A 26,547-nucleotide genomic window follows, 5' to 3' on the forward strand; every position below is an offset into this window, starting at 1 on the left:
TTAAGCTACATGAGGGTCCAGGCCAGAGACAAAAGCTGGAGGGTAACAATGGACAACTCCCAGTTTGCTTTGTTACTGTTCAAGTACACATCTTCCAGGGTGCATTGCAGGCCTTTTTTGGCCTCAAAAAGCCAGAGCAAAAATTCAAGAATGGTTTGGTGGAACACCTGCAGTCAGCTTGGCTTCATACTTCACTGTTAGTACAGATCGCAGCCCTCACACAGAGCATTCCAACAAGTCCTGTGTTTTGACAAGCCTTCACTTCGCCGATTTAATTACCGGTCATGATGGAGTTGTTGGATTGTGAATATGGGTCTAGGTTGAGAAAAACAGAACCCCAAGGTACAGCAAGATCCAAACCTGTCTCTTGTACGATGCCCAATTTTTATATAACCAGGCTTATCAGTGTGATTTTTCTTTTCTTTCAATAAAAACTAAAGAATTACTTTTTATATGAAGGATTGTGTATTTAGGATAGTTCACCCAAAAATTATTTCACCATTTACTTACTCTCATGTTGTTCCAAACACGTTTGACTTTCCATTTTCCATATAATATAAATGGAAATAACAGAATGTTAGCCTCAGTTAGCATTCATTTATTGAATTGTGACTGAGGCTAAAATGTATTTTATTTTAATTTTTTTGGTGAACTATACTTTTAGGCGAAGTCTTCCAAACCAGAAACAATTCAGTGTTGTGTATGATGCAAAGTCACGTGCATTGCAGGGGTTTGGACGGCCTTAAATAAATGTTCTGGGTTCAATACAAGTTAGGCTCAGTCAACAGCATTTGTGGCATAAAGTTACCATAAAAAAAATTACTCCTTTTCTTTAAGAATGTCCTGATGTTTTAGGGTTTACGGTAATGCCTCATCATGGCAACAAAGTTAGAGAATTAGATATTACACAGAAAAGATTAGTAAGTGATTTTATCATTTATATAATGTTAACGAGCATAGTGTTTATGTCTTGTGCCTATACTTTTGAACAGTGAGTATTTTAACATTTATGGATTAGCTCAATTCACTTCCATTGTAAGAGTCTTGCCCAGATATATTTTTATAAAAAGGAGAAACAAGTTGAATAACATTAGGCTTAAAAACATTTTCATATTTACACCTTAATAGAAATATAAAAGTCAATACTGAATGAATAATAATTAGTCATAAGGCTTCAGATGTGAGCCGTGACTCAAAAGCAGCTACTACTGTCCGTTCACATTGCCTGCCGTTTTGCAATCACATTCACACTTTCTTAAAACGGCCATCTCTCTCCACAATCACACGTGATAATCATACATTATTATAGGTTTTAACTTAACATATTCATGCCCCCTTGCTGACATGGTGGCCTAAAATTATTCCATGTCTTGTAAAATTATACCAGTCAAACAAGCTAGAATTTGACATTTAAAGCCTTTAGCAGTAAGCTATTAATCCTCAACATATTTTTGGTATTGCAAATAAAAATATAGAAATGAACTTTACCATAATTGTAGGAAAATATTTGAACTGTGTGACCAGCATAACCAGTATAAAGCAGAGCAATACAGATTTGAATATCCCCCTAGTTGTAAATAAATTATATATAATTCAGAGTGACTATTTGCACCCAGGTATAAAATAGCACGTGCCACACAGCGTGGCTATTTGCACCCCAATAGTCTCTTGGAAACAGAAATGTATGCTTAAATCATGTAACATCAGTGTAAATGTACTTTTTTGACCCAGATTTGATTCCACATTTTACGCACGCTTTTTCCCCATTGTGATTCCCGTCTTGACTCTTAATATTTTGTTTAATACTATTTATAATACATACAAAATACTATAAATGTAGTTTTACTATAGTAATATTGTAGTAACCATGTTTTCTTTGTAGGAAACCTTAGAGTTGATGGAATTAACAACGGTGTTACTACAGTAATATGGTATCAATATAGTAACTGTTTCAATTTTATGGTTCCTAAAACCATGGTTCATTTTTGTAAAGGAAAATTAGGGTTAGGTTGAGGGACAGGGGTTGGTGTAGATGTCTGTGGAACTCTAAATAAACACAATAAACACACTGCAGTGATGCCCCTATACTGTTAGTATTTAAATAGGGGTGCAAACAGTATCTACAATTATCTGTCCCAGTGCTTGGGTGCAAATAATATTTGCCACTATTTGCACTGGGGTGTAAAAAGTATCAACAGTTATTTGCACCAGTGTGCAAATAACATCTGCCTATATAATTTAATGTAACCACAGTTCGTTATTTTACTAACAATTTTTCCAGTAGCATTTATCAGACTCTTTTTAAGACCACAAATTACCCACTGAGACAGCACAACCAAACGTATTCAGAGGCTGAAGTTTTCATTTTTTTTTATAGAATTATTGGACTGTTTGTACAGGCAGCGGTGAGGGTGAATGTACACAGGGGGAAAAAAGGATTATATCTATGAATTTAATGCACAACTCAAATTTGCATTTACGTATCTACATTCATAACTGCCGTACAAAATCAGAAACTAAATCAAAAAGAGTTCAATACATTTTACAGATACAAAATATTTAGTGACAATGTTATGAACCACAAATCCATTATCAAAGCAGCTCCAAATATGAAGAAAATAGAACACATTTTGAGAATGTAGAAAATGTCAAAATCATAAGTACTCTGGGTCTTTCGTTTATGTCAATATGGAAACTCTACTGCATCTGTGGTTTGGAACTCACTAGTTCTTTTCATTAAAGCAGCTTTGACGGCACTGATCTTCCCATCGAGCTCTGCGAGACTGTAGCTCTGTTAAATAAAACGATTTCATCAGGCAATACATTCTCATTTAACAGCGGGACTTCAGATTTTTCTCGATGAATACGTAAATGCATCGGTAATTGAACTTACCTGCGACGAGGAGGCTTTAGGTCGTTTATGAGCGTAATTCTAGTAGAAAAGAAATTAAATCATGAAATGAATGCTGATTAATGCAAACAATAAACTTCTGTCGTCTTTCAACAACACGCCAAAGTATTTATCTCACTATTAGATAAAAAGTAGATAACCGAGTGGAAAAAAGGACTTTCAAACAATTTACAAACGGACAAAATATAATGGCAGTCAAAACAATACATTTAACCAAGGACGCCAGTAAGTGGGGAGAAAAAGCAAATGATTAGAGTGTGAAGCAGAGATGTCCTTCAGCATCACTCAATCACTGCCAACAGACCAGAGCTGCCATAGACTTACACTGATTAATAGTATTAAGTGGGAGCCATCGGGATTCTTTCTGTCACCCAATTTCGTTCATTTTGGCCATCTCTTTTTATCCGTTACCCATAATTTATCTTCATTTTAATCAGCTTTGCATCTGGACCCATTTGGCAGAGAGAAATGATATCTGCACAGCCCTGGTCAGCAGAGTTCAATTAATTCAATCGACTTGCTGAAAGCTGCTCCGCAAACAAAGAAGATCAGCACATTTGACTGCACTCAATGTTCCACTTTACAGGCAATACGCAGACACACACACACACACACACACTGTAAAGCACATGGAAATCAGCTAGCTTTCAGTTCAGCACTGAACTAAGTGAAGCTAGTGTGAGGAGGCGTAGAAATGGCTCAAGAGCACTTACTCCGCTAACTTTGATGGGCTACAATCTGACAGGGATAACAAATTCTGAAGTGAGAGGAAAAATATCACTCATATCAGCTTTTAATGGTTTTGAAAACTCTTCGGTTAGCTGTCGTGAGCGCAGGAGGAAACACATAAGCGAGAAGGACAGCATAACAAGGACAAGTGCAGTACAGTGTAAAAACAGAGAACCAGTTGTACAAGGACAGACTCTTACTGCCTTACACTTTACAAAACTATTTATCTACTCAAAAATGACAAGCGCTATATCAACTTTTGTGGCTTAGTTTGCAAGCTAAAATGCACTGATATGTTGAAAGGCAAAGTGAGAAACAGGCAAAATGCTCAGTGTAATGCTCCAGGTAAACCTGCTAGAAGGGGTCATACTTTTTTCCCCTGAGGTCCACTTTTTGTTGTTGTCAAAAATTGTCATAATTTAGTTTTTTTGTATGCCCATTTCCTACCTTCTGTCTAATCCTTGAAATACAATTTTTGTTTCTGTGCTTAAAAAAAAAAAAACAAAAAAAAAAAAAAAGAGTTTTTAACTTCTTTCTCATTCAACACAAGCCTCTTCACAAAGCGTGCATTACATGCAGTAATTTGCTGTATGACCAGTTAATGTCAGACAGAATTCAGACCAGGAACCTCGTTTCTAACGCTTTGTTTTTAAACTTTGGTATCCTTCTGAAGGATATGATGTGCAGCATAGCCAGGAAGTGCCCAAGGTTTGACAGACTTACCACATTGTATTTATTCATTAGTTCTACATTATCATTAGTTCTTGAGTTTAGGAATATTACCATCTATCCAATATACATCTTTCTTATTACATTACTGTGACTATGCAGGCCAAGTTTTTGAACATCCAAATAGGCGTCACTGACGTGTACAGTGTAAAAATTGGAATTACCTGTATTTATGTATACATTTATCTTCAAATCTGGTTTGATCATCTTAGTTACAATAATGAACAAACACAATCTGTTTTAACAATAACACGCAAATTATTTTATTGTTCTTGTACATATTGAATACATCATTCAAACATTCACAGTGCAGAGTCAGGAGTTGGCAAACCTGTCATTCAGTTAATGAAACAACATTGGAGGTGTGGGTTGGGGCTACTTTGACTTATAAAAAGCACGTACACGTTTTGAGTTTGCAATTTACAAGAAGCTTCTGCTGATGTGGACCATGCCTCGCAAAAAAAGAGATCTCAGAAGACCTATGATCAAGAATTGTTGTTTTGCATAAAGATGGAGAGTGTTAAGTTTCTGGAAGAGCTTAGAGGTTCTCAAACTTTATTGGATGAGCGCCCCCCTGCTTTATTCCCTTACCCCAAATATATGTTTACCCAAATATAAACATATATAAGTTGTAACAAAATGTAATTATATTCCCTCACTCCCCTAATGTAGCCTATTACAAATTTAATACAGTAGAGCTGAAGTAGTGATATGATCATATAAATTTTAACTTAAAGTTAGTGTAACTATAGTAACCTCAATGGTGGTGATGTAGAATTCTGTGCCGAATTCAAATGGTTTCTGCGTCTCGCTTCTCACTGGTTCTGAAAGCGCTGTACTGATAAACGGTGTGCGTTTAAAAACTCGAGACTGCTCTACGAGTTAAAACATGCACGCTTTGCACGTGCACTGCTCTGTCTACTAAGCCGTAAACAACTACAGAGCCATACAGGTGCATTAGTGGAGGCTGTGACTCCAGATGCATTGCTAGACTTCAGTGTGGAGCGGAGGGGGGGCGGGGCCGGTCGGAATATCGCGCGCCCGGTCCCCAATCAGCCTGATGAGGCGCGCGAGGGATAAAGGCGGCCGGTGACGATTGCTCGAGAGAGAGAGAATTACGGACATGTCCGTCATGTGTGTTTGTTTATGTGTTTTTCAGTTTCTCATTAAAATATAATTTATGTGGACAAGCCGGTTCTCGCCTCCTCCTTGCCCATCCTTCAACTGTGTTACATTCAGAATCAGATGATTTAAGGTACAAATGAGTACCAAACCGTATAATAGAGAACTGGTATATTGCAAGTCTAGATAAATGTTTTTATGCAAAGAGAATCAATGACTGATAAACGTCCCCATTTGTAACCTAATGTGTTCCACTATAATTTGCTCTCTCGACCCCTGGTATCCTTTGAACGCCCCCTAGGGGGTGGTACCGCCCCGTTGAGAACCCCTAGCTTGGATATTCATCTGTCCACAAACAAATTATCTATACGATTTAGTACTGTGGCTACTCTCCCTAGAAGTGGCCATGAAGCAAAGCTGATTCAAAGGGCACACCGCAGAATGCTCAGTGAGGTTAAAAATAAAGAACCCTAAAGTGACAGCTAAAAATACCCAGAAGGAATCATTGAAATTGGTTAACATATCTGTTCATGAGTCGAAAAAGCTTAAAAGGCATTGTATCCTTGGCAGGACACCACGATGGAAGCCGCTGCTTTCCAAAAAAAACATTGCTACGTGACTAAAGTTTGCCAAAGACCACCTTGACAGTCCATATGCAAATAATTTAAAATGCAAATACAATGCAACAACACAAATGTAGATAATAAGTAGATTGTTTCAAATGCTTGAGTACATAGTTGTTAAAAACACATAATATAAAGTGGGTCCGTGTTTCTGGAACAAAGTTACTCAAAATAATGGAGCAGGTCACAAATGCTCTTTACGGACTGGGTTATGAATTCTGAAGGTTAAAACGTGTTTTTATAGTAAATCAAGATCTTTATATAAAAAGATCAAGGAAATGTGATTCTTCATTATATAACTTCTTTTAAGACACTATGAAATGGTATACAAACACAATATTCAGGTAGTTAGGACAGGACAAATCAAAGGGATTGTTATTTTGTTACTTGCTATTGTTAGTTGATGAAAGATGCTATTAGAGGACATACTCTTTCACGCATTTTATTGAACAAAAATTTTGAATGCCAATTTAATTCTTCAGATTAAACCCTCCAATTTAGGCAGATTAGACAGTTAAACGGCACGTCTGTCTACCGTGTTACAATTCTTCGCATTTTATTTTCTAGTAAACACACTTTGTGCTTTAGACAGTGTGATACATTTATGTTTTGATTCATTATAATAAAAAAAATAATTTAAAAAAAAAATCAAGATCCCTCTCAAAATCATCCAATGCCCTTTTGTCTGTGTTCATAAACCATGTTGTTGAGGCAGCATGGAGCTTGCACATTGATACCTCTAACCTCAGACTAATTCAATATCTGATCCTACACTCCTCCAACAAACAAGAACACACACGCATCCTCTCTTTCACTTTTGCCACCACTTACTGTGGAGTGGAAGTACTCCGGGGAAAGACCCTCAAGTTCCAGAATTCGATCTTCAAGTTTCTTCAGCCGCTGATAAACGCTTTGAGGAACAGGACACGCTAACAGACAAATAAAGAAGAGTTTCAAAACAAATCAAAGCCTTCATATGTAAGCAAACAGAGTCCATTGGACTGATTATAAAAAAAACAGCACCATTCAATTTGAATCCTCAGACATGTCCAAGAAAGGACCTTAGCCTTCGGACATTAAATCTTATGTTGATACTGCCAACCTGCTGAAAGTTTTAGGTGAGCTTCCATGTTATGGAGCCATGCTATGGGAAGATGGGAACAATAGAATAAATGTGTGAATTACCTTTAACATGACTCTTAAAACCAGGATATGGTGTGAAGACTGCATCGGTTCTTGCACAACTATCTTCTATTTTTTATTAATAAAAGGATTAATAAACATTGTATTACCTTTCACTAGTTTCATGATGGACATTGATTAATCACACCCTTATACACTACCAGTCAAAAGTTTGTACACACTTGACTCATATATGTTTCTAATCAACTAAAGACTTAGCCAGGCACAATTTATATTGGTCTACAAAACTAATTAAAAAATGTTAAGCATATGTATGAATTTCCTTTACAAAACAAACAAACAATTTTTTTAAATATTTATTATATATTAATAATTATTATTTTAGAAATTAAACAAAAATATGTACTTTAAAAAAAGGAAAGTGAAGGGAAAGCAGCAAACAAAAGCCCAGCATACATGCAAACTCCTTCACTACAGTTTAAAAAGCATCCCAAGATGCCACTTTTGAAGTTGAGCACGAAAATAATCAATGTGCAAAGCTGAAAAGTATAAAATATCAGATAACTACCATTTCTAGGGCACTGCTTAGCTCCCATATTTCCATTTGTGTATTTTATAGATTTGATGACTTAACTTTTATTCTAAAATGTGCAATATAGTAAACAGTACAGAACTAGATAGGTAAGGTTTGTTAAGACAACTTTATTTTGCTCCCCAATTTAGAATGCCCAATTCCCAATGCGCTCAAAGTCCTTGTGGTGGTGTAGTGACTCGCCTCAATCCGGTTGGTGGAGGACGAATCTCAGTTGCTTCTGCATCTGAGGCCATCAATCCTCGCATCTTATCACATGGCTTGTTGAGCGTGTTACTGCTGAAACATAGTGCGTGTATATAGCGACCACAAGGTTACCCGATGTGACTCTACCCACCCTAGCAACCGGGCCAATTTGGTTGCTTAGAAGACCTGGCTGGAGTCACTCAGCACACCCTGGATTCGAACTCACGACTACAGGTGTGGTAGTCAGCGTCGATACTCGCTGAGATACCCAGGCTTCCGTTAAGACAACTTTGATGTTGGCTAAAAGCCTTGTCTTACAATGTCATCATCCAATGCCTAATTTTAATTCCAATACTCAAGAATGCAAGTACCGAGAATGCATAAAATGACCTGTAAGTGTTATTGAATAGGCTGAATATCGAGGATGCATCGAATGGTGACTTGTGGGCAAGAACCCGGTACTATGTTGGCAGACGAAGGACATTTATCATGTTTTACCCACTGATTTCCCACTGTAAGCTCCTGAAAGTCTGAAGGCTCATGAAGATTGTTATCCTCTGTCAACCTTTGTCGTTTTGTTGGGCATCATTTTAATATAGTAATAAACACATTCAGGAAACAAGAGATGCATTCTACGTCCTCCTGTCCTCCCAAGTTCATTCTTCCAAAGTGGCTTCATAAGATGGCAAGTCCGTTCTCCCGGTTCTTTGCATTGAGAAACAGTTAGGAGTTTGAATAAATGAGCACTCCACTGGCCCATCTAAAAATTCCAACAATGTAAGTCTATGAGATTTTCAGATTTTTTATCATCTGCTGTGCGAAAACCGCAAGTTCGGTTAGAAAAGACAAATCGTACTATTCCCGAACATTCTGAAAGTCTGTGCCGAATTTGGTGGATGTAGTTTGAAAGCTCTTGAAAGTGTCTTGGTTTAGGGATTTTGAAAAAAAACCTAAAGTAAGTTTGTAGAATAATAGTACGTTGGCTTTGTCAAGCCAACAAAATGAGTAGGTGTGTTAAAGCTCTTGACAGGTAGTGCACATATACATTGGTAAATATTCCATAAAATTTTCAATTAACATGCCCAAATGAAATAACCTGATTTGGCAGAGATACACAGTTATTTTGGGAGCAAGCCCACTCCCACCCTCCAGACTGTTCAAGGCAGAGCTGGGTGTATTTGAAAGACAGGTGCATTCTGACCTCTAGCCAGTGAAAATCAGCACTTTCATAAACATTGGTAATTTATGTGCAGTAACCCACCACCCATCATCACATACCGCCAGTGGCCTCCCATTCTCACCCTGATTGCAGTCGATCACATTGCAAAACTCCCTCACATTGTTTTCATTGATCTCCAGCTGTTTGCGCTCTATAAATGCAGATATCCTACGTTCAATCTGAGAATATGAGCAAGAGAGAGAGACCACAAGAGAGGACAATGAGGGTTGGATTGATGAGCTATTGAAAAAAAAATCAATTCACTGTCTTCTTTTTGCTATTTAGTTAGCTATTTGCTATTCTTAATGATGTGTATACTAAGCCATATGGGCTCATGACATACGAGTAAGGGCAGTGGCCACAATTATTCAATAATAAAAAAAAAATTCACACAACCATTTCAGATAGTTGTGATTTGCTTTGGCTTTTTATTATAGTGACTGTAAATAAATAAGCAATAAAAAATGAGGGCCTCCTTGTCCTTCACCCACATGCAATTTCAGTGTGTAATGAACATCCACTTCATAATACTGCAAGGACCAGGACCTCTTGCAGGACTCTCAAAGTGGGTGGCTATTTGTTTCTCTCTGAGGTAAAGCAGACACTGAAGGAGCATTTCCATTCACTGTGAACTGTCTGTCTATAGACAGTAATTCACAAACCTTATGACTGACCAGTGGGGACAGATAACATGCAAATAATAAACAGAGACTGTCAGACAATCAACTTTAACAATGTTTGGGAAAAGAGGTACTTGACTACAAGCAAAAAGTGAATGATTTCTGCAAGAATAATCATTGGTAAATATAAATACTACTAATAACCTTACTGAATGGGAATAAATTATAATGCTTATTGCATTTAGTGGCAAAAAATTATAATTATAACTGCTTGACAACTTAAATAAACAGAAGATTAATTACATTTATATATACAGTGGCCCAAAAAGTATTTGGAAACTCAAGCAACCATTGAAAATGCATGAGTTTAATCACACAGATAAATAAAAAACCTGCGAGATCTGCAAAACAAATGATGTTAAACCTTTTTATTTTTTAACCTGACATTTGCAATGATTTTTAACTGCCTGTCCAAAGGTGATTTTTTTAGTGGCCTTGTTCTGTTTTTTAGGCTTGTGCAATCTTTCCTTTTCTAAATAAGTGACATTTTTACTCTCCCCAATTTGGAATGCCCAATTCCCAATGCACTAGTGGTGGTGTAGTGACTTGACTCAGTCCGGGTAGTGGAGGATGAAACTCAGTTGCCTCCGCGTCGGAGACCGGCAATCTGGGCATCTTATCACGTGGCTTGTTGAGCGCATTACCGCGGACACATAGAGCGTGTGGAGGCTTCACACATTTTATTGCCAATTACATTCATCCATTTTAAGTGACCAAATACAGTGTTTAAACGCTAAAAATAGGCCTCTATTTTAGTTTGTGTAGTAGTGTATTTGTTGTTTTTACCTCAGATTTACCAGCCTTGATCTGCACATTGTCATCAGTCTGTATCATGTTATACTCCTCATGGACAGTGTTGTTTTGAGATGTAGGAGAATCAAGCTGCGAGTCAACCACCATCTGCTCAGTTTGTTTCTGCCATTTCTCTCCTGGAGGCCAGCCTGCTTTCACTGTTGCCTGGGCTGGGGTGGCCTTCAGACTTCACTATGTGCTTCAGGGTTACAGATATTGACTGAAGAAATAAAAAGGTAATCATAAATGAAAAGATCCACATATGGTTCTTGTGTCCCATGGTCGGTCATTCACGTTTCAATGTATTTGTATAAGGGGCGTAGATCCCCCCGATCTACGCCCCTGATACAAATACATTGAAACTTGCTTATTTTGAATTTGGGCGGGTTTGCCTCCTACCCCACCACTCCCCAGTCGCCCAAATTCAAAATAAGCAAGTTAAAATATTTATATCACGATCAATGGCAAAATGATTTTAATTTGTTTGGTGACATTATTGGTATTTTTAAACAACTGTGAATGTTCAGAATTCTTTAAGTTTGGAGCAATCGCAGAGAAACAGGAATAGAATGTCAAAGTGCCCACCCACCTTTTCAGACGCCTGGGTTTCGGAAGTATTTTTCCCATTCATTTTTTCCATAGGATTTTAATATAATCCTTCATAAAAGAGTTCATAGACATGAATCAAACCAACCAGCTCTAACGTGAATTCCAACATTACAAACTTTGATTTGAAGCAAAAAAGTATTTGAGAATCGGATAAAAAGACAACGGCACAAGACTGTGTACTTAGTCTTTAATGGGGATATGAACTACAATCTCACGAAGCATTGCCCATGATGGTTTTTTTTTTTTTAAATGAGGGTTCATAAAAATTGCATTTTGTTTTTATTTAGTACTTCCCCGAAGAAGCTATTTGACATAACACATCCTCACATATATTTGACACGATAAAATAGTAACTGAATTTACACACATGATCCTGTTAAGAAGTTTACATACCCTTGGTTTGTTTTTTTATGTAAAACTTCCATGTAGCCAATCCTATCCATGTGATGTCATGTTGCATGTGTAATTATGAAATGACTTCACAAAAATTCACAACATTGTAACCAAAAATTCAAAATACAACCCCCACATCTGATCATATAAGTGCTTGTACTACGTAAAAAGTGCAGTGTAGCTGTCTATATGTGACATTGTCTGATTTATCTATTTGCTTGTGGGGAAATGAACATTACAGAAATTAATATTATGGAGGATGAGAGCTTAAGATATTTAATGCGCATTGCAATGAATATGCAAACTAAGGGGAAACTAGTTCTTTCAATAAGTCAACCTTCCACTTAGACTTTGGGAAACGTTTAATGTTACATCGCATTGGAACTATTTTAGTGCATTTCTGTCTTTATACTGTGGAAGGCGGTTCTCAGATTGGTGGATCTGTCTCTGCTGGATCATTTAGAATGTACTGGTATACATTTATTTTAACATGGTTGGCAGTGATTGGATGATGCTGGTCATTCATCTGAATCAGAATTACTTATCTTAATTTCTGATGTAATGTCTGTAACATCTCAGAAACATGAATAAACAACACACCTGGAAACATAAACAATTAGATAAATTTTATATATATATCTTTTTTTTTTCTTGTTTATTACTGTTGGTGCTACTAGTTTCAAATCAAAAAGTAAAATGGAAAAAGGTTACATCAGTCAGGCTCGGGTCTCAGGAAGTTAAATTCTTTTATAATGTGAGATGAGACCATAGTCGTTATTTAGGTAATCAGTTGGCAGGGAAAAAAGTCAATTATACCATCTAGTGTTTATACAAACAAATTTGCCCTCATGATGTCACAACTGACCAATAAGAAATATGTATTCCAGAGAGCCAATGCTATAATGCATAGGATAGCAGTCTACATTACAGTCTACATTACCTTGTTTGGTTTACACTGACTAGATTATGATTCTGAATTAACTAGATAGAAGTTAATTTACCTGCAGCTTGGAGATGTGCTGTTGTAAACAGATGTACACATGTGATGGCTGAAGCTCAGATATGTTCACATTGCTGTTATTGGACCTTATGCACAGCACTCCATCACCCACTTTAAGCTGAAAAACAATATAAAGTCATTATTATTATTTAATAACAGATTTGTTCCTGAAATTGCTCATTAGTCATTTGCCTTTCCTTGTCTGCTCTGTCTGTCCCTCGCATCAGTTTTTTGAAAAGTCCACAGAAAAATAAATTTTCTGCATATAAATCTTAATGAGAGCAAAGCATAAGTAATTCTGTTACCCATACTCGTTTTAAAATACTTCAATATTATCTCATCTGTACATTGATTCAAGTTTCATAAAAGCTGCTGTACAGCTCTAGCATCTTATTTACACAAACCTTTGTGCCAAACTCAGCGAGAGACTCGATAACAGAGCAGAAAGAGTCTTTGAACACATCCCGGTGTCTTGTATGATGTGACATCTGGCTGCTGAGATGCTGCTGTTTACTTCCAGCACGCGCATCGAGAGTGCCCCCATTCGCCGCCATTGTACTTCCTCTCCAGGCGGCAGTGCTGATTGGAAAGAAGGGCTCCAGTGTAACAAAACCTCACTTCCGGTATCATGCACATTCGTAGCGAGCCAAACAAAACAAGGGCAATATTACTAGTTTTTAATAGTTTGATATAGTAGACCCACATTTCATGTGGTTAGCGTTTATAAATAGGCGTTGTTATTGTTAATATTTCTCATTTTCCCTCTACAGTTTTTTTCTGATGTCAAAATTCACCCATGCATTCCACTTACCAAATGATCATGGGTATGCCATGTTATCTGGGCATGTACAATGGCAGTAGTATGTTTTATTTTACATGTACCATGGTATCCTTTTAATAACCTTGGTGTAGGCTACAATGTAAATTACACGGTAACACTTTAGAATACTGTATCTTACTTAATGCGTAGCTAATAAGGAATTACTGCAGAACTAATAGGTAATTCTTCATTAACACTTAAGTCGCTACTATTAACTACTAAGGAAGATGTGTTAACTAATCAGTATGTATAGCATTTTATAGTTGTGTTAAGTAACAATTAGCTAATCAATAACTATAGAATTCAGTCATGCCTCCTGATGAACTGCTTACAATTATCTACTAATTCAGCAACAGGAGAAATAACTATTGAGTAACTACTAATGAACAGTCGATTAATTACAATTACAATAATATCATAACAATTAGCCATTACAATATTCAGGTTGTGGCCCTTTCTTCTTCCTTACTTCTAATGTTATTATTACTATGGAAATGCAATATGCATTTCGTGGAATTACTACACTCCCAAAATGAGTCATTACAGCGAATTTAATAGTTTTTGCCTGTATGGTCAATTGCTTTGTGAGTGTGGTCTGTAACCAGAAATCAACAACGGAATGGAACCCCATCCCCACTATAAGAGACCAGCCAACTTACCTCAGGTAGGTTTATGATTTATATACAGTATAGTGTGTGTGTCTCTTGTTTTCCTCAGCACATATCACATTACATTTGGGTAAATTATTCCTGTATGTAAGGCAATGACTGAGGGGAAGGGAACATACAGGGAACCCATAATTAATAAAGAATTACTACATAATTATGAGGGAATTACTTACAAACTGGAACAGTATTCTAAAGTGAAAATACGGGGAACCCATGATTATTTAATACAGAATTACCAGATAATCATTCAATAATACTGTTCCAGGTTGACACACACACACAAGAGATGGTAACCATCTGATACCATCACTATGGTACTGCTACAATACTTTTATTTAATATTTTCCATACCATTTGGTGTCAGAAATATCACATACTTTAGGCCGTGATATACACCAACGTTCATACATTTGGAAAGACAGACGCAGGGATTGGATTTCTCTCTACAAATGAACCTTCATCCAACAGTCAGTAAATTTCATTCATGGTACCTACCTTAGCCAAGTCCACCCAACAAGTCTGGCCTGGTTTAGAGTCACATGAGGACACATGAGACTCTTTACGTTAATAACTTCCCTGTTTAATTAAAGTAGTCAACTTGGTTGAGCTTTAAATTGTGCCCAAAAATGTGTCCTTTAAGAAGAGTTTAAGGGTTTTGATACTGGTTCAGTATCTATCATGTTCAACGTCACACGTGTCACTCTTGAGGGGATATTGTCAGATTCTGCTCACTACACAGTTTTTTTTTTTTATCCAGTGTTTTGAAAGGCAGTCTGCCCATTTATAGTAATACTGACTGTCAAACAATGGTGTAAGGGCAATAGGGATGGGAAGCTGCTCACAATGGTGCTCTTTTCTGTCCCAAGAAAGTGTGGGAAAATCTCCCTCGTCTATTCATACATTTTTTCTTCTTTTTTTCATATAATGAGGAGACTGATGAACGCAACATCTGATAAAAAGAACAATTACCATCAATGACAAAGCACAAGTACTCTGTGCTGAACCCTGTAATGTCTTCTGGAAGGGTTAATCATTTTAGGAAGGGTTTTGGCGACAAACCTTTCAGCTCCGGTCCTTTCTGTGGCACTCTTCAATTCCTCCAGTGGGAAGAGAACTGTAACACTTGACATCCTCATACACTGTGCTGTTAAAGCTTATTCCCACACAGCAGGACAGATGAAAAGAAGCAGCTCAGTGTGGTTAATATAATGTGTGGTTTTTTATTTTAATATATTGTAAAAACATGTTGCTGACGTTCGTACTGTAAATATTGGTGGTTTAAACAAGCGAAGACATTCCGACATTGATGATGAATTTATGCCATTTTATCATAAGTTTGGACTGAGAGACAAGAGAGACTGAGGAAGTGTAAATGATAGTGGAGCATGTTTTCAAACTATATGTTTATGTATATGTCTTCTGTTAAATTTGTTTTTATTTACGCTGTAAAGTTGTTTAAATCATTATTTATTATTTTTTATGTTGTCATGGCAACAATGTTGTATAATTGGATATAATTTCAAATTGAAAAGATTAGTAAGTTGATTTTATCACGCTAAAATCATGTTAACACAAATATTATTTACGTCTTGTGGTTATACTTTTGAAACAATGGGTATTTTAACATTTATGGATTGGCCCCCATTCACTTACATTGTTAGTGCCTTATTTTTTTTTTAAATATTTTTTGTGGTTTTCATCATTATGCCAGAAACGCTATGGATTGAGCTCAATTATATTGAACCCAGAATGTTCGTATACATTGTCACAATGAAATATGCAATTAAACAGCATTCTATAGGCTTTTCAGCTAAATGTAAACAGTATAACAATATGAGTCACAATTCAAACAGTAAAAAAGAAAAAGAAAAAGCAAAATCATTGTTTTGGCCAACAAATATTGTGATCAATAAATTGTATAAATGTATAACTTTTAAAACACATGTGACAACCTGGCCTGACATTTAGGAAAAATACCCATGTGCATTTGTGTAATTTGACTTTTCTTGAGACGTAGCCCTTGTGACGACCAACCCTAGTCTCCCCTATGTAATTATGCTACACACACACTTATTGTGTCAAACATGTTTTACAGCTGCAGGAATTATTGCTTTAGTCTATTTTTTTCTCCTAGTTTTCTACATCTATTTTTGTGTATGTGACATATGCTGATTATCATGGATCTAGTAGCCATAAAATTACTTGAAAATACTTTACACTGTGAACAATACTGTTTTCAGTGCTCTCATAGCACTCACAAATGACCATTGTTGACATATTCAAAGAACAACAGGAACTTTACAAGCGTACTACAAACTATTCTTATACACTTTAAATATATAAAATATTGTGCTGGTGTACATAATGAAATAAGAGGTCTCACTGTGTCTCATTTTCATTTGGGGATGTGTGTAAAGTTCTGTCACTTATTGACAATATATAGATGTTATTTAGCTTCGATAAAAATAAATAATTGTTTGATATTTTCAACTGACAAAATGTTTTAGCATCTAGTTCATTAGATGCTAAAAGTCTTTTAACTTTCCTTTCAATTCCTTCCACATGTGCAAGAAAATATCTAATATTAGTGTTCAAGTTATGTCCTATTCAACTGTACCTCTTAGTAAAATTATTGATTTTGCATTTGGAAAGATTCAAGAGTCTTGTCCTTTCTTTCTCTCTGTTTTACACTACAGAGTAAATTAGTACATGAAAAACAAAAGCCAATGGGAAGTCTGCAGAGAGAGAGAGAGCGAGAGGAAAGAGAAGAAGAAGACCATTCAATTTAGAAATATCTAAGACATACAGTACCTAATATCTAATAGTGACTAGAGGTGCTTTCATCTATATTTGTTATTCGATTTTATAGAAAGGCAGCAGCTATGTATGCCAAAATGTCATTTGTTCGAAGCAACCTTAAGTTATATTACAGCAGGTACACATCACCCTTGACCTACACAAAATAGGTATCGCTTTAAAATACACATAGGCATTATGACCAAAACGTAATTAGTACGTTGAACTTTGCAGACAAATCAGAAGTGTTCCTTTTTGATAATTAATTAATAATTTTGCACTGCACATATTATTGTAATCGGCAACCAGAAGTGGAAGTCATCCGAATATGGGCAGAGAGGAACATTCACTCTAATAAATATACACTCAAGTACATGACACAGACTCAATGATGAATGAATGAGATCTGGTTACTCATGCCTTCCTGCTTTGGGGAGAGAGCTTACCTTTAGTCATTGTTGTTTTTGCATGTGTAAATTGTTCTTATGTACAATTATTATGTGAACACTTGGTTTTTGGAGTCTAGGATAAATTGCATTATTAATGCTATAACTTTTGATTACTTTGTCTTATCAACACAAAATGTTAATCAGTTACAGATGACATGATTGGGAACTAAAAAAAAGCAGTTTTCGGAGCTATCTTATTTACACCCTGAGATATATAATGTAAAATAAGAAAATTACTAGAAAACTGAATTTTTGGGCTCAAGTTTTTTGTGTGATTTTAGGCTGATAGTCTCAAAATATATCATAATCTATATAATTAAAAAATTTAAAAGTTTCCTTTAAAATGATACCAAACAGTTATAAGCCTTTAATTTGTGGTATGCCACTGAAATAGGAAATCTTTAAAAACACTCAGAGCTTAGCTTGTGACTTAAGTGTGTTATTATTTCATTCATTCTCTGTTCCAGCTTAAAGGTCCTCTTATTCTTTTTTACTTATTGCTGACAAGTGACTTAACATTTGTCTTTAGTAACTGTAAATATATATATATATATATATATATATATATATATAAAAATACAAAACCAAATATTCAGAGGAATACTATGTTGAAATACACACCAATGGAGTCATTTGGGCTCTAATCTGGAAATTCAACCAAAAAATAACAAAAGATGGTGGTCGATTTTGACAAATTAATTATCTAATGCAGTTTCCCTCTATTGTGTTGGCAGTGGAATGAGGTGCTTTTTGAAAGAAGAAGAAACATTAGCTACACTGTCTTCAAGGCAACATGGAAGATTAGCAAACATTACAATTATTGCTTCACTAATGAAAGTCAACTGTATTTTGGGAGTTTAATTGAAAATCCATCTAATACTCTTCTGCCTTTTATTGAGGGGGATTTGATTCTACAGCCTTGCTAAGTTTTCACCCTCCTTGTCTCATAACTCCCCCTTTACCCATGCTCACAGGAAGCTGCACCTGTCACCTGGGGGCCCTGCCTGCACTCAGGATCAATTTACATAACCTCGTTTAGCAGTTCACAAATCAGAGCCATTAAGAGCTGCTAACAGGAACCAAGGGTTCTAATTTAGCCTGCCTTTCACAGTGGGAAAATTAAGCAGCTCAGGCCTACAAATAAAGACTCAGGTCTTGGCTTTGATTGTTGATTGTGATGGTAAATGTGCGGATGATTAGAGCAGATTTTCCCCTTTATTGATTTTCTGCCAAAACACAGCATGCCACGGTCCTGCACTGGGAAGCGAACTCAGATCAGGTGGGGGCAAAATCTCCAAAATGGGGGCAGGAGGCTACATGATCACATGGCAAAAAGTCTTCGCTTAACACCACATACTGTAGGTATGAAATTGCATTAAGTGAAGAAGAACTTGAGGTTGTAATGACATATTATGAGAAGAAGCTTAAAAATAAGATACGTGATCCCCCAGGTGACCAAATAAATAGAGCAATACCTGTTTTTCCAATCCTATCAGCTAGTGAATGGTACTGTGCTTCCTTCCAGGGGCGGACTGGGACTAAAAAGTGGCCCTGGAGTTTCTGGCCTTGAGCGACCCACCAAACCTGGCCTGCAACACACCATAACACACCGGCTCATTGATTTCATTTTCTGGCTCAATTGAAAAAACAAACAAAAAAAACTTTATAAAGACATTTCTATGGACTGCTAGTCATGACAACGGCCCCCACCAGTGCAAAAATGGTCATAACTTTAAAACATATAAAACCACTGTGAATGTCATGAGTCTTTTTTATTTTTATTTTTATTTTATTTTTACATTTTAGGTAAAGCACTAAAAATAAACACTATATCTCAGAAAAATACCATGTCCAAAAACTTTTTTAGACAAATTGCTTGAATTTTCACTCAATGTGAGTTTGTTGCATCTTTATATCTTCAGTGTTTTAATTCCTTCCCCAGATTATTCTTGAGAAATAGTGAAATAGTGAAAAGCCCAATGCTCTGACAAGTGCTGTTTCTGCTATCCTTTAAACAAAGTAAGCCTCAAAGACTCAAATATCCACAAAGTAAACATTTTCATGACTTATTTTCTGCATTTTTATCAGGTGGGAACATTATTCAGCAAGCTGCACTTCTGCTCCCTGAAATGCTTTGTGGTATGAATCAATTATGCAAATGATGATGTACTACTCATAGCTTTACTGTTTGCCAAATTTATCATGCTGCTGTTATTATATTTTTTGTAACTTGCAGTTATTTGTTATTTTGTGATTATTCAGAGCTCATCTTATACTTAATATGTTGTATTTGGAAGTCACCATAATTGTGATTTGTATATCAAATAATCAGGTCCACCCAAGTTAATGTAATCACACAGAAGTGGGCACAGATGTGTACGAACTAACAAAATAAAAGCTGTTGCATTAGTTTTATCTTTCAAAGTTGTTGAACGTGTCACTATCACAGACATGTTGGAGTCATGGGTAGGGTTGCACCAACTGTGCATAAGTTCTCATGTTGGTTAGGACATAAAGTTCACAGTAAGGGCTTTGTAACTACTAGTTAGTCAGTGCTTAATTTGGTTGCACCACCTGTTCGTAAGGCAAGACTTAGCTAGTAGGACCTAATCTTTCCATAAAGTAATGCATAGTCTCATAATATGATGTTTACCTGTATTGATTCGATAAGCAGCCTTCGATTTTTGTACACTGAAGTGTGAAACATCCGTGAATTTAAGTTTGATCTCGTTACGGATGATGTTCAAACCTTGTTTGTCAGCTGTAATAAATGATATCCTCATTAAAATACAATACATAATAAAAGTAGATTTGATAAATAGGGCATTCACCTGTGTAAATATGTCGAAATGATTGATGCCCGTCATGGAAAACATGAGCACATTGATGTCATTAAATTAGTCTGCTTTCTTTATTCCAGTTACTCCTTGTCGGAGGCTTCCGTAAATATTTAATTTATACGTAGGGTTATGTTCTACCTAAGTTTAATGGTGCAATGCTTAAATATTTAGTAGTGCATAAATTGTGACTTGGTGACCATTTACAGCACAACTAGGCTAAGTTGTAATGTACGTATAGCTGGTGCAACCGGCCCCAGTCGGACCAGCCGGTGCTTGTGCAGCAGCTGGCTCCAAATTACCCAGTGGCATATGTGCAGTGCTCCCGATGGCCAGTCCACCCCTGCTTCCTACACAAACAACATTGAAATTATAGAAACAAAGGAGCAAATAACATTATTTAAAGTATATTGGGCAATATTAGACAGGTTAATGCAATTTATTAGTCATAATTTTTTCTTTACATATTTATTTTTTTCTACCATTGAAAGTGTATGAAATTGCAATAATTGCTAAAATATTATTGCCTGTTAGCTTGCACAGGTTCAAATAATAAGAAGATCATACATATATAGTCTGTGAAATGTAACCACCAAATGAAAGAAAAGTTGTTGTGAATTTCCCTCTCATCTGATCATTTGGTGATTCAGTGAAGTAATCTGGGATGGTCTGAAATGAATTGAAAGGTTTAAAATCCAACTTAGTTCTGAAAAAAGGCATTCACATCTTTGATATATCCTCAATTCTATTTTAGACTGATTGAAGTCATTCTAATTCATAAATGCATTTTGTTGCCACTATGAATCCACCTCATGCAGACTTTTCCCGAGAAAGAACAGATTTTAGCTTTAACCCCTTTCATTTAATTCATCAGATCAATTTCAGCATGTCACTATACATATCATGTCAAGTATGCTTCCTCAGAATGACTCTCAATCGGCAGTCGATTTGGCAAAGATCTTATAATATGAAAGAGCTGATTCAAACTTACACATGTTCACTGCCAAACTGGTGTATCTAAAGGTGTCTGAAGTGTTTGTTGTCTTGGGGGGCAGAAGAACTTCATTAGTTCAATCAGGGAGCCCTTTCCATGCCTTGTTTTGGTTACATATTCAAGCTGTGGTTTGGTGCCATGGGTGGATGCCATGCCAGCAGTGTGATGTAGAAATAAAAAGCTGAACCTAAAATGTCGGTTATTTTCAAGTTAAAGGCGAAAAGCTGGTGATCACAGATATTGACAATGAAAAATGAAACTCATAACATGATAAGACTAACCTTGACATTTACATATCTTTGACAGGCTGTTTATTTTCTGCCAAAGCACTATGCAGCAACAAAAAATACCAGTATTTTAGCTTTGTTGTCATTACACTTGAATTTGAGAAAGTCTTTACAATCTATTTGATTTTGTTCATTCAGATTAAGTCATTTTCATTGAGCCAATATGAGCCAGTTAAATTAGATCAAATCAGTGTACTATTGTAGTTTTATCTCAACTTCATTAGGTTACTCAAACTCAGTTTAATAATATTTAATTTATTTCATTTTCTTATGTTGGTCCAACATAATTTATTTAATGAATCAGTAGTACAGTCCCATGCAAAACATGCTGTGACATGGAAATCCCCTGCCCAGTTTTATTAATGCTACAAAAAGTATTTATGTAGTCCAAACTCAAATGGATTAAGTAAACTTACATTTATTCAAATGTAATTGGATAGAACATAATTAAATCTGTTGTGACTAAATGTTCTGAATTGTGCTGCTTTAGTTTTAATTGGGTAAACTGAACAACCTGCAAACAGCAACATATTCCTGATCCATTAGGACATATTCATGCAATGTCTAAATTTTGGTAATTGGATCTAATATTTAATCATTTTTACAGTGTTGGAAATTTCAATAGCCAATGAGAATCCCTGAAATTATCAGATTTATTAGGTTTTGTTCAAGGGTGATTAAATAATAATTAAAAAAAATTGAATAACTGTCCAATAAGGGAAAAGATAGTATTTTGGGTAAAAATCCCTCATGTTGCAGGGGCTAAAGGCACCCTATAAAACACATTTACTTTCTTAAGTTGGGTGAATAGATGTTATGAAGAATGATCAAAGTGGGCTCACATTGATCCAATCACTTTGGATCACCCAATTACTTTGTTTATAGCATCCTTAAAATGTTAAAAAGATTCAAAATGTGAATGAAATTAACAGAACATGTTTAACCATCTTCTGAAGTGGTTATTTTGAATAGGCATTATCTTAATTTGCTACTAAAAAAAAAAGTAACCTGCAGTCTTAAATGTATTTGTGTAAGCAGACACATTTTTGCCCTTATAACAATTGTCCCTATTTTACATGATATCACTATACCCCCTGGGGGCTTTTTACTCCAACTGTTGGGACCTTTAACCTCAAGAGTGGGGTAAAAGGCTCTCTGGCCACTTTTTTATTTTTTAAGGAATTTTAATCAAAAAACATCCTTCCATTATTATTATTTCCACACAAATTATGTTGCTCAATTAATATTCAATAAAAATACATTTATTTTTTAAATCTTGATAACACATTGTCAACAGATGTTTTTCCCTTTAAGGTGTGCCTTTAGCCCAGTTTGTACCCGCATTTTATTTTCTCAAAACAATTATGAATCCAGCTCGGATGCTTTGTTGAGGGTCCGCACAAATCGCCTAAAATGAATAAGCCACATAATGATGGAAATCTCCCAGTGGACGGTCGCTGTTAAGCTATATAATGCATTACGCTGTCATTCTCAGCCATTGAAAATGATGGAGCAACAAACAACTGTTGTTGTCCCTGCGATAACATCACGGTTAAATTAGCTTTAATGAACATCTAATTGCTGGGAATAGACTGAGCGGATCCGAAGCAAACAAGGTTTCTAATTGATCTGCATTTCTCTTTTTTGTGAGCAGTCGTTTATTGTCCGCGCGTGCTATTGATCGGCTACTGTGTAGACTATCGGCCCGCATGTGTTTCCCTTCATTAACTGATAACGGGTTACTGATGACTCCCATCCCGGCTCTAATGTGGCTTAACGCCTACTTTGTTCCCATGTCATGTCGGAGGGCAGCCTGGAATAATGAGTAGGTGGGTGGGCTGTGTTTGGGGCTGTCTGCTGGGGAGGCGTTTAGCCGGTTGCAAGGAGATTATGGTGGCTTTAAAAAAGCAGCACCTCTTATTTTTGGTAACTTTTAACTGCTGCACAGCATGGGCCTCCATTTTACCAACAACCTGACAAGATCACTTGGGCCAGGTTGGGGATACAAGGCCTAAACAAAACTGAGAGTAACACTGGATATGCTAGATATGCTAGTATTTGCTTCTTTACCCCCTTAAAATGCATTTGTGGGTCACAAAAGACCCAGGTGAAATCTTTATGCTTATTCTTTCAAAAACGGACTTCTTTAAATATTTTAAATGCTTGGTATTTTTTTTTTATTAAATTCTAAAGAGTTTCACATACTTTTAAAATGAAGTAGGGTTTTAGGTGAGACTGTATAACTGTAACATGGGCAATTTCAATGTTTGGTGACAACATAGGAAATGTCTCAACAATCCTATCCAAACAGACTCACAGGGTTCACTGAGCACTTTATTAGGAAAACTATGGTCCTATTAAAGAGCCTGACGTGGCCTTCTGATGTTGTATCCCATCTGCAAGGTTCGATGTGTTGTGCATTCTGAGATGCTGTTCCGCTCACTACAATTGTACAGAGTTGTTATCTGAGTTACCGTAGTCAGTTCGAACCAGTCTGGCCATTCTCCTCTGACCACTCTTATCAACAAGACGTTTGAACTGACACTCACTGGATGTTTTTTGTTTTTGGCACCATTCTGAGTAAACTCTAGAGACTGTTGCTGGTGAAAATCCCAGGAGATCATCGGTTACAGAAATACTGAAACCAGCCCATCTGGCATCAACAATCATGCCATGGTCAAAATCACTGAGATCAAAAAATGTTCCCCATTCTGATGGTTGATGTGAACATTAACTGAAGCTCCTGACCCGTATCTGCATGATTTTATGCACTGCACTGCTGCCATAGGATTGGCTGATAAGATATTCACATGCATATGTAGGTGCACAAGTGTTCCTAATAAATTTCTCAGTGAGTGTATATTTAATTACATAACAGATGGAAAATGTGAATATATATTATATATATATATATATATATATATATATATATATATATATATATATATATATATATATAATAAAAATAAAAACATTAAAAAATAAATTATATATATATATATATATATATATATATATATATATATATATATATATATATATATATATATATATATATATATATATATATTCTTCTAAATGTTAAAAAGTCAATGCTCATAGTCACCTTAATTGAGAAATATTTTAAGGTTCGAATGAAAGGACCATTTAATGTAAGAAAGGGTAAGTCATGTTTGACCCACACATATGTATTTTAAAGTTAATAAAAAGTATTTGTCATGGTGGTTGACGGCCTATATGGCTACAAGTAAACTGATCTCCATTTCAGAAGTTCATGCGCAACAGGTAGCCTACATTGGGAGGTCGGATCAGACAGGACTTTTTGATGTGCGTATTTCAGAATGGAAAAACAGGTGCCATTTAAAATGTGCATAACTAACCTCAGAAATCGTACAACCAGTCACAGAAATTCGAGTCGTCACAAACGTTTACCCTGATTTTCATTGTTACAGAATTGTAAAAGGAGCATAGAAATGATAAATGATACGTCATACGTGCAATTGGCTGAGTAATACAATGGTCACACGGCGAGCCGCTGCGCGCGCAAAGAGAATTGCATGTTATCTAATTGTTAATTTGGGCGACTCGAGCTGGATAATTATTGCGACACCGCCAAGCCATTTGCATGATGGACTTGCCACCTGCCTCGACGCATGACAGCCCGCAGCCTGCGCAAACTATATAATTACTAAACAGTGGTGGGGCAATTTTTGACTGCCGTCCCTTTGTGTGACATGAATTCTTCCTAATGACAAATTTTATAAAGGGGCAAATAGCATCCCTCCTTCCGGTTCTACAGAAGAAAAAAAGCCATAATTTCAACAGGTCTTAATGTTTAACCCTTGTGCGTCAATAATTTGTTTTACTGAGGTCTTTCTAGGACAACTATGTCCACGTCAAACAAACTGCCACACTAATATTAAACATTAATATTATTTTCCACTTTCAATAAGTAAATTTTTTACAAAAAAAAAAAAAAAAAATAAATAAATAAATAAATAAAAATAACAAATATTCATTATTTTCAGGATTTTAACCCTTTGAATGTCAGTTTGTTATATAATGCCACTGTTATTGTTTGTTTTATGAAAAATAAATAATAATAATAAAAAACTTTAAATTAATTATTTTCCATATACTAAATGCTAAGGGGATTTTTTTGTTGTTGATTATCACAGTCTGGGATATGTCAATGATTAGTAACAACATTGATTTTAATGCATTAGTATTTTTTGTGCAGTGTCACTCCCAGGAACTTAGAGGACAAACATTTCTGCCTAAAAAAAAACATCCATAAAAATGTTATATATGAATATCATTTTCCACTTTCACTGACTGTTTGATGACTGATCTGTTGATTTTTTTAACCAACATCAGTCCTGACCATAACTACCAAATATTTATTAATTTTCAGGATTTTAATCCTTTAAATGCAGTTTGTTTATATAATGCCACTGTTGTTTTTTACACACACATTTCTCAATACACACATATTAATCTCACTCTGACATTCATACCAAAACAACCACACAATTTTAGCTGCATCATTTATTCAATTGACCTGCAGTGCTCTATAATACAGCAGACAGAAAATAGGAAAAAAGCATGTATTTGCTCCATAGGCTAATAATGAGAAAAAGCCAGGTCTCCATAATGAAAGCATAATATTGTAGAATTCATGATGCTTTAATGGCACTGCAATCAAATATTGCAGTTTTAATGGGATTCAATTGTGACATTTTTGTCCTGAAGGTGCTGAGTGTAAACCGTGTATTAGATGTATTTTAAGATGTATTTAAGATGTATTTCCCCAAATATACACCCCTTTGGCAAAATGTATGCCATTGGCATTAATACAGCCAAAAAGATCGAACAAACAAAAATAAATATACACAAATGTCCCAAAGGTCGCACAAGGGTTAAGCCACCTCGCTTAGTAGGCCAATTCTTCACAGTTTAGTCCTATAG

At 35.9% G+C, this 26,547-nt stretch overlaps 1 pseudogene; it reads right to left on the minus strand.

The window, feature by feature from the left end:
• Window positions 1–2,402: 2,402 nt before the first annotated feature.
• Window positions 2,403–13,282, minus strand: LOC127656735 (MAP3K12-binding inhibitory protein 1-like; annotated as a pseudogene).
• Between the last annotated feature and the right edge of the window lie 13,265 nt (window positions 13,283–26,547).

Source organism: Xyrauchen texanus, chromosome 16, assembly GCF_025860055.1.
Source record: "Xyrauchen texanus isolate HMW12.3.18 chromosome 16, RBS_HiC_50CHRs, whole genome shotgun sequence".
Classification (NCBI taxonomy): Eukaryota; Metazoa; Chordata; class Actinopteri; order Cypriniformes; family Catostomidae; genus Xyrauchen; species Xyrauchen texanus.